Source organism: Panicum hallii, chromosome 3 (assembly GCF_002211085.1).
Source record: "Panicum hallii strain FIL2 chromosome 3, PHallii_v3.1, whole genome shotgun sequence".
Lineage (NCBI taxonomy): Eukaryota > Viridiplantae > Streptophyta > Magnoliopsida > Poales > Poaceae > Panicum > Panicum hallii.
In genome coordinates this window covers 33,051,712-33,060,079 of record NC_038044.1, presented here as the reverse complement: position 1 = coordinate 33,060,079, position 8,368 = coordinate 33,051,712, and positions in this window count along the sequence as shown.

Here is an 8,368-nt window from a genome sequence, read left to right as displayed (position 1 = left end):
CTAAGCTTAAAATTTATAACTCAAGTTATAATAGGTTTCTGTTTCTCAAATTTTTATGTTATATCATACTCATAAAGACTAAACTATAGTAAAAATTTCATCTCTAAACATGCATAAATACCTCTGAAATTAATTTGCCAAGCTTTTATTAACTTATAACAAAAGTAACCAAATACTCTAGCTAGAGAGCTGATCTATGCTTCAAAAATTTACACAGGGCTACTTACATCACCTACAACACATGCTCCAAAAACTAACAGTAGCAAGGCTATAGAGCATGAGATCCAATTAAAGCATTCCTTTCCTTGTATTTAAAATACAGAATAAACTATGCACTTTCATGGCATGGTTATGAAATAGAAGTTGTAGAATTCATCACAAGGATTCTAACCCAACAAGTTTGGTATTTTTCTGATTTTTCTATGAATTCCTACACATTTTTGAACTTCACTGGTTTGAAATAGAGAAAGGGACTGAAACTTTGCAATAAGGACCCTAGAAGAATTTAAAGGCTTGCAATGTAGCCCTTGGCCGGAGTCAGAGCGGGGAACACAGGTTTGACCGTCGATTCCGGCGAAGTGGGTCGCCGGCGGCGGGGAAGGAAGAGAGGAGAAGCACGAGGAAGTCGAGGGCGACCTTCGGGCGGTTGCGGACGGGGTCGAGAGGGTCGGTGTAGGCCTGCCCACGGTGAGGCCGAGGCGGCGGCAGGGGAAGGACGGCGCGGCGGCGCTCCGGTGGCCGAGCGGGGAGAAGGGTTGGCCGAATAGCTGCGCGAGGATGGGGTGGAGCTAAAGGCGAGGTGGGTGCAAGCGGAGCAGCTGCAGAGGAGCGGGACGACGGTGAGCTCGTGCTCGCCGGCGTTCGGGCGGCGATGGCTACGGCGTTCCGGGGGCTAGGGGCGAGGAAATGGCGAGCTGATAGTTGGAATAGGTCGAGGAGATCTTAGTGGTACTGGTGCGCTCACAAACATAGGAACTGGGCACTTGGTTTGGAGCCCGCCACGGCGGCAGCTCGGTGGCGGCCGAACGGCGACGACGTGCGCGTGGCAAGCTCGGGGAATGCCAGAAAGGGAGGGGAGGAGAAGTGGAGAGGGCAAGGGGCGACACGTGGGAGAGGAATCCAGCAGGAGGTGGTGCTCGGGGCGCGATATCGGCGGCGAGCGGCGGTGGCAGGAGCGGCGCAGAGAGGGAAGCGGCGCGTGCCAGAGGAAGACGAAGCAGAGGTGTCAGGGGGACTTGTTCGTAATTTCCAAAGAGTTCAGGGACCCCTCTGTAAACTAAAATTTTCCCACTGCTACAAAGTGCTCAACATGAAAGTTGTAGAGTTTTTCAAACTCTACAACATTGCTTTAGGGCTTGGGTTCAGAAATTCAAAGTTTACAGCTATTTGGATTACATTTTGAAACAAGATTGAATTTAAATTAAATTTGACTTTGCCCACCTAAATTTGATCAAACTTTGGGCATTTTCTCAAATTTTCTGACCTGTCATGATTACTTGTACTTTTACACACCAACCCTTAAGTAAATTTGAATTTGACTTTTATATTCCAACCATTTCATATGTAACCCTTATATTTGTTTTAATTACACATAAGCCCTTGCTTTCATACAAAGTCTATTTCTTTTAGATTTTAACTTAATATTTGTTCTTTTCTTTGCTCTAGTCAATGAATTTGACCTTTAAGAGTATTTTCACACAATTGCACATAAGAACTTATGAAATCCATAATTTGCTATTACACCCCTAGTCTTTTGTACAAACCTTAACATACATACAACACACTAATACCTAGTGTCCAGATTCTAATTACAGGAATGTTACAGCCTCCCCCCCTTAAAAAGAATCTCGTCCCGAGATTCCGAAGCTGAATAGAACAGAATGATTAGATTTGGGGATTGGCTTGAAGGAAATCTGGAAAATTCCGTTGAAGATAAGACTCAGTTTCCCAAGTCGCTTCTTCTTCGGTGTGATGATCCCATAAGATCTTGTACATCTTAACTGCCCTTCTTCTAGTGAATCTCTCCTTAGTATCCAGGATTCGAAGAGGTTGTTCGATGTACGACAAATCAGGTTCAATCTCAATGGCACATGTCTCAACGATTTCCGTGGGTACTTTGACACACTTCTTAAGTTGAGAGACATGGAAGACATCGTGAATAGCAGCCAATTCAGACGGAAGACGAAGCTTGTAAGCCACTGGGCCACAAATGTTTAAAATTTCAAAGGGTCCAACATATCGAGGTGCTAACTTCCCTTTAATGCCGAAACGTTGGACACCTTTGGTAGGAGATACTCGGAGATAGATAAAATCTCCTATTTGAAATTGTAGAGGTTTTCTCCTCTTATCTGCATAACTCTTCTGTCTGGACTGAGCGGTTTTAAGATTAGATTAAATAACCTTAACCTTATCTTCGGCTTCAACAACTAGGTCTGGTCCGAAGATTTTGCGTTCACCGGTCTCTGACCAACTCAAAGGAGTTCGGCACCTGCGACCATATAACGCTTCGAAAGGAGCCATTTGAAGACTAGCTTGATAACTGTTGTTGTAAGCAAACTCAGCTAGAGCAAGACACTTGTCCCAACTTGTACCATAGTGAATAATACAAGCTCAGAGCATGTCTTCAAGGATTTGGTTAACTCGCTCAGTCTGCCCATCAGTCTGGGGATGATATGCAGAGCTTCGAATTAATTTGGTCCCTAGAGCTGCTTGCAATTGTTCCCAAAATCGTGCAATAAATTGGGGCCCTCGATCAGAGATGATAGTTTTTGGAACCCCATGTAATCGAACGATTTGGTCCAGATAGACTTCGGCATACTTCTTAGCAGAGTAAGTGGTATGCACAGGAAGAAAATGAGCTGTTTTTGTAAGTCTATCAATAACCACCCATATGGAGTCATGCTTTTGAGATGTGTTGGGAAGACCGACAATAAAATCCATGCTAATGTCTTCCCATTTCCATGACGGAATGGGTAATGGCTGAAGTGTACCAGAAGCCTTGAGATGACTGGCTTTGACTCTCTGGCACGTATCGCACTCAGACACATATTTAGCAATTTCTCTTTTCATTCTGGTCCACCAAAAATATTGCCGTAGATCTTGATACATTTTGGTGCTACCAGGATGAATAGAGAACTTGGATAAATGTGCTTCATCAAGGATTTGCTTGCGAAGCTGATGATCTTTAGGTACAACAATACGATTGTTGAACCACAGGATTCCTTGATGGTCAGTGCGAAAACATTTATATTTAGCTTCTCCTAGAGATAGCTTGGATTTGATAATCTTGACACCCTCATCATGGAGTTGAGACATGAAAATTTTATCTCGAAGGGTAGACTCAATAGATAGCTGATTCAGACTTCCTTGAGGAATGATCTCTAAATTGAGTTCCCGCATCTGATTGCAAAGAGTGTCACGGAAAGTTGCTACGGATAAACAGTGACAGTGTGCTTTGCGGCTAAGTGCATCTGCAACCACATTAGCTTTGCCCGGATGATAGTGTACCTCAAGGTCATAGTCTTTGATCAGTTCTAACCAACGCCTTTGCCTCATATTTAGATCAGCTTGAGTAAAGATATATTTAAGGCTCTTATGGTCAGTGTAAATGTTACACTTAGCACCCATAAGATGATGTCTCCAGATCTTGAGAGCATGGATAACTGCTGCTAATTCAAGATCATGTGTTGGATAATTCTGCTCATGAGTCCGAAGTGCTCGGGATGCATAAGCAATAACCCGGTTGTTTTGCATAAGGACACAACCAAGGCCAATTCCCGAAGCATCACAATAGACATCAAAAGGCTGCGTACTATCTGGCTGAGCTAGTACTGGAGCAGTCGTCAGAAGTTTTCTTAAGGCGTGAAATGCTTCCTCACACCTATCATCCCAACGGAACTTAACTTCTTTCTTAAGTAGCTCAGTCATGGGTTTAGCTATCTTGGAGAAGTCTGGAATGAATCGGCGATAATATCCTGCCAATCCAAGGAAACTTCGGATTTGATGGACTGAAGTGGGAGGGTTCCAGTCCATAACTTCTTGAACTTTAGTTGGATCAACTGATATGCCTTGACTAGAGATAGTATGTCCCAAAAATTTCACACTATCCAGCCAGAATTCACATTTCGAGAATTTGGCATTAAGGCGATGATCCCGTAGTCGTTGAAGAACGACACGTAAATGATTAGCATGGTCTTCATTGGTTTTGGAGTAGATCAAAATATCATCGATGAAGACCACCACAAATTTATCAAGCTCCGGCATAAATACAGAATTCATGAGATACATGAAATATGCCGGTGCATTGGTAAGTCCGAATGACATAACCAGATATTCATAAAGTCCATATCTGGTTGAGAAGGCCGTTTTTGGAATGTCACTAGGCCTGATCTTGATCTGATGATAACCAGAGCGTAAGTCAATCTTGGAAAAGACCTTTGCTCCAGCTAGTTGATCGAACAAGATATCAATGCGGGGAAGAGGATACTTATTTTTGATGGTAACCGCATTGAGTGGACGGTAGTCGACACATAGCCTCAGACTATCGTCTTTCTTCTTGACAAAGAGAGCAGAACAACCCCAAGGTGAAGCACTTGGACGTATATACCCCTTATCAAGAAGATCTTGAAGCTGAATTTTCAGTTCTGCTAATTCATTTGGAGGCATGCGATACGGCCTCTTTGAAATAGGAGCAGTGCCCGGTTGAAGTTCAATGATGAACTCGATGTCTCTATCTGGGGGCATTCCAGGCAAGTCGTCTGGAAAGACATCGGGATATTCACATACTATCGGAATATCCTTGACTTTGATATCTGTGATAGCATATGTGCAAGGGTGTAGACATTCTGGCGGAGGCAGAATAAGAGTAATGGCCCCACCATATGGTGAATCAATTTCGATAACTCGGGAAGATATATCTAACCGGACTCGATGTTCAGTCATCCAGTTTGTCCCAAGTATAATATCAATACCCTCCAAACTTAGTAACATCAAATCAGTTTTGATTTCAATGCTACCTAACTGAATTGGCACATATCTACTTATTCGGTTGGAAGTGATATTTCCTCCAGGGGTAGTGATCATATATGACCCCTGGATAGGACAAGAATCAAGTCCTAGTCGGGTACCACAGTTGTTACTAATAAAGCTATGTGTTGCTCCAGAATCAAATAAAGTAACAACTGGTTTGTGGTGAATAGAAAATGTACCCGACATGACGGGAGCTCCATCTGGAAGTTCTGTCAAAGTGGTGAAGTTAATCCGTCCTTGCCGGACTTGCATCACCGGCTTCTTGCCCTTATTCTGGTTACCCTGGGTAGAACCTTGTCCTGGATTAGGTTTCTTGGGCCGCGGACAATCCCGGATGAAATGATCCGCACTTCCGCAATTGTAGCAGCGATAGTTGCTGCCTCTCTGTGGCACTTGTTGAATATTTGGCCGTTGGCCAGATTGTTGTGCCTATTGCGGGGGCACAGGAGGTCTGAACCTTCCTTGTTGTTGAGGCGGCCTAAAAACCAATCTACCCGTTGGAGCATTGCGCTGTGGTGCTCTGGGCGGCATATTGGAAACAACCCGATACCTCGGTGGTTGAGCACTCGAGGGTCCAGCACGGTTCTTCCGCTTCTTCTCGGCATAATGCGCCACGATGCAATCTTCTTGAGTTAAGGCCATGTTAACCAACTCACTGAAAGTATTAGCCCTCACAAGATTCAGGCGTTCCTTGAGTTTGGTGTTAAGGCCCCAACGGAAATGGTCTTGTTTCTTGGCATCATTATCCGCATGATACCCCGCATATTGGCACAGATGATTGAAATTCTGTGCGTACTGTAGAACTGTATTAGCACCTTGAGTAAGAGCCAGAAATTCATTAAGCTTTCACTCCAATAATCCGGCTGGAATATAATGTGCTCGGAAAGCGACCCGGAATTCATCCCAAGTGATGACATGGTCTGTGGGTTGCATGGCGTTAAAATTATCCCACCAGATCTGAGCAGCACCACGGAGTTGTTGGGCAGCAAAAGAAGCTTTGCTAGAGTCCGCACATGGTATTGTCAGTAAAGCGAACTTCGATTCGATGATATGGAGCCATGCATCGGCATCCAAAGGTTCTTCGGCCTTACTGAAGAAAGGCGGCTGGGTACTAAGAAAATCTTGGTAACTAGCCACAGGAGGATTGCGATCATCACGGCCTCCTCGGAATTGATGCTGCTGGTTTTGCTGGGCTTGTACCAGCAGGTTGAGCAGCTCCGTTTGCCGAGCCATGACTTCGGCAAGGTTGGGAGGAGGTGGTGGCGGTTGTTGGGAACCGCTGGCCTGATCAGCCCGGAAACCTTCTGGGGTTCCACGTGTGGCTCCAACCATCTGAAACAAAGGAGATGTCCATCATTAACCATATAGCCTTACTCCCAATTTCAGAAGATATAAACAAAGCACATACTCTATTCAATCATCTCATTTCAGAATCATAAGGATAATGAACAAGATGATAAAACAGGAAACTTATATTACAATATTGGTTCTGTTTGTTCTCCGCATCGTACATCCGAAAGATCTCTACACAGGCCATCTATGTTACAACAATTGGCATGAGATCTAGCTAAGTTACACACTCCTTAAGGTATTACACTCCCCATAGGTTACATCTAGATAGTCGACGATTTGCTAAACTAAAAATCGTCGAAGTTGCCTACAGAAGATTGACTGCCAGAAGTAGAGTGATGGGGACTAAGAACTGGATCCCCATGCTCAGAGTCAATCTCTGAAACACCCTCAATCTCTTCTGGGTCCTCTTCTTCTTCTTCAGGTACTATGGGTATAGCGGGAAGTATTGGTTGCTGCTGCAATTCCTCAATGTGAGCCTGGGCATCATCAGCCACAAGTATCAGATCATGAATTTGTGCCTGTAGGAACTCAATAACAGTGTCACGCTGAGTGATAATATGATCACTCTCATTGATCTGATCTTCACGATGGAGGATTGTCTCATCTCTTGCTGCAATAATTTCATCCTTCTGAGTCACCAAAGCTTGTAATTCTTCTATTTGGGTTACTTGATGGTCAGCGTTCCGATAGTGGCTTTGAGCCACACCAGTTATCTGACTTACCCCATGACGCAGTAGCATTTGATAATGATATTGCACATCCATGAACCTGGTAACCATACGGACGGTTTCTTCAGCCAGATCCCCTAGCAGATGACCATGATGGTCTGTTCGAAAATCCCAGTCCGAATTACCCGGGTCTATGGTAGGAAATAACCCAATAGGATATGCGGCAACTTCAATTGGATGTTGATTGCAGAAGAGTTTGATACCTTCTAAAGCAGCAGTTTCAAGAGTGTCCACTAGACGATATCCAACCACTTCCACTTCTATGGAAGGCCATAAGGAGCGGAAAGGATGTTGAGGAATTATCATCTTAACCCTGCAGCGGGGAACCCCTTCTTCACGATACTCTACCCCATCATACAGAGGAGGCTCTGTATAATGAAACATACTCAAGGATTCCCACAAAAGACGAGGAAACCCTTCCCAATGTAAACCATTGGTGTGAAAGTGCCCCTCCTGATCCCAAAAGGTGCCAGTAGGAGCAGCCATCTGCGACAATAATGCAAATGGTAAGATATTTTTACCCTATTGAGAAAATTTACAAGGTAAAATGGATTAAGATAGCTAATTCTGATAACAGCAAAGGCTGGAAATCAGAAGGATGCCTAAGATACCCAACTAAAGATTCTTACTTACCCAAATTAAGAAATACCAACATGTTGTCTATTTCTTAGGAAGCATCAATTTAAACATTCAATTTAGTTGATTAATGGATTATGCATGCACGTACTAATCGATCTCACAACCAAAAGTAACTGCCAAGTAATCTTGGTCTTACGTAGTTAGTTACGGTGGCACAATATAAATACGTCTCTCTCTATTAACTAGTCGATAAATCCTATCCGTCCTAGTTTCGGAATCATGGTTAGTGTACCTGCAGAAAACCACAATGCATATATATATATATTCAATGAACCTTTCATGCCAGCATGTCATGAAAGCGTCCCCATTCATTACTGCTCACTATAGAAACAGCATCTGTACAATTACCGCCGTACAGACAACGTTAACATACGTTATCGAGATAACGTATTCACGGGGTACCGCAAAATGCGGGGGTATGAACAGCGATCGCCATACCCTGCGCCGAACCATATACTCCCAATGTAGTCAACCAAAGTTGACACATTGGCAGCATCTCAAGTAGGCCACTGCTTGAGAAACAGCGTTCGGTTCGCATCACCGACAGGAAGGCCAAGCTCCCTCAGTTGGCTGAGGATCCTTACCTTCTTACCTTACGTTCGAAGATGTCGTTACAGAAA